General features: G+C 39.3%; 1 protein-coding gene across 2 annotated transcripts in view; it reads right to left on the reverse strand.

Annotated features, from left to right (window-relative positions):
- SUPT3H (SPT3 homolog, SAGA and STAGA complex component) overlaps nt 1–1,371 on the reverse strand; it is a 537,375-nt gene that overhangs the window by 429,050 nt on the left and 106,954 nt on the right. The gene's annotated exons all lie outside the window — the stretch shown is intronic.

A 1,371-nucleotide genomic window follows, 5' to 3' on the forward strand; every position in this document is an offset into this window, starting at 1 on the left:
CCAGCTTCGGATTCTGTGTCTCCCTTTCTCTCTGCCCCTCCCCTGCTCGCTCGCTCACTCTCTCTTAAAAATAAACATTTAAAAAATTATAAAAATAAATAAAATAAAATGTAATTATCCAGAGTGATACCTGTTGAGTTCCTGCTCTTCCACACTCCAGATTTAACAAGATAACCAATTTATTCCTCTCTGCCAACTAATCCTATTCTCCCTAGTGAAATGAGTAACAGTATCGATGTGGCAAAATAGGTCAAAATCTGTCCTCCACTGGGAGCATAAAGTTCAGTCTTTCACAACATCAAGGTAGACTGCAGTTATTCTAATATACTCACTCATGTTCACAAACAAACAAACAAAAAATCTTCGCGTGAGTGAGTCAAGCACACAGTCACGCTTTGTGTCAACCCCTGCACCGGCAACCGTGCCCGGAACAGTAAAGAAGCGATGCTGGACGTCTGGCATCTCCTAAAAATGAAGCCACCATCATTATGAAAAACGTGGGGGCAAACAAAAAAGGAAGGGTGAGCAATGTCAAACAAAGCTGCAAAAGCCTTACGCAGCTTTCAAACCCAAGAATAAGCTAACTGAGAAAATTCTCTTCCCACAACTATTCATCTTCCTGCAGATTTCCTGTCAGTTAATGTCACTATAACAAACCCCATTTTCAAAGGCAGAAGTTCTGAGACCTGCGAGCATGTTCCCAACTTTTCTTCGATCAAAGGGTCAGCATTTGACTTGTCTTGGGTAGAAAAACTGTCTTTAACAGTTGAGTCTTCCCAAACAGATTTCCTATCACAACTAGCAAACCCTTCCATGAAACATTTTTATCAATGGTTTCTATTTTATTTTTCTTCATAATATTTACTAAAACCCAACACTTTATATAATTATTTACAAATCTTTATTGGTCTGCCTCTCCTAGGAAACAAGGTCCAAGAGGGCAGGGATGAAGGTTTCCTTCACTAGTATATTCCTAGCACCAAAAACACACAGCATTGTTGAATTAGTAACTAAATCTTTCATTCACTCCTCTCTTTAATCTCCAAATCCTACAGGTTCTATTTTACATTGGCAGGTATAATCTGTACATTTCCTCTCTTTTTCTTCAACCTTTTCTCTTTTCCATCCACACTGCCAATGTTGGAAGATCAAAATGACATCATCTCTCATTTCAACTATTCCAGGATCCTTCAAAAATTCATTGCCCTGCAGTTATCCTTAGTCTGGTTCAGCCTCCATCTGTCCAGATAGTTTTCTTCTAAAAACATAGAACTCAATCAGTCAACCTGCTTAAGACTCCCATTGGTTCACCTAAGCCTTAGGTCTTCAGGAGGATACCCACAATCCTTAACTCCATGAACTCTACCTTAC

Source organism: Panthera uncia (genome assembly GCF_023721935.1).
Source record: "Panthera uncia isolate 11264 chromosome B2 unlocalized genomic scaffold, Puncia_PCG_1.0 HiC_scaffold_24, whole genome shotgun sequence".
NCBI classification, from domain to species: domain Eukaryota; kingdom Metazoa; phylum Chordata; class Mammalia; order Carnivora; family Felidae; genus Panthera; species Panthera uncia.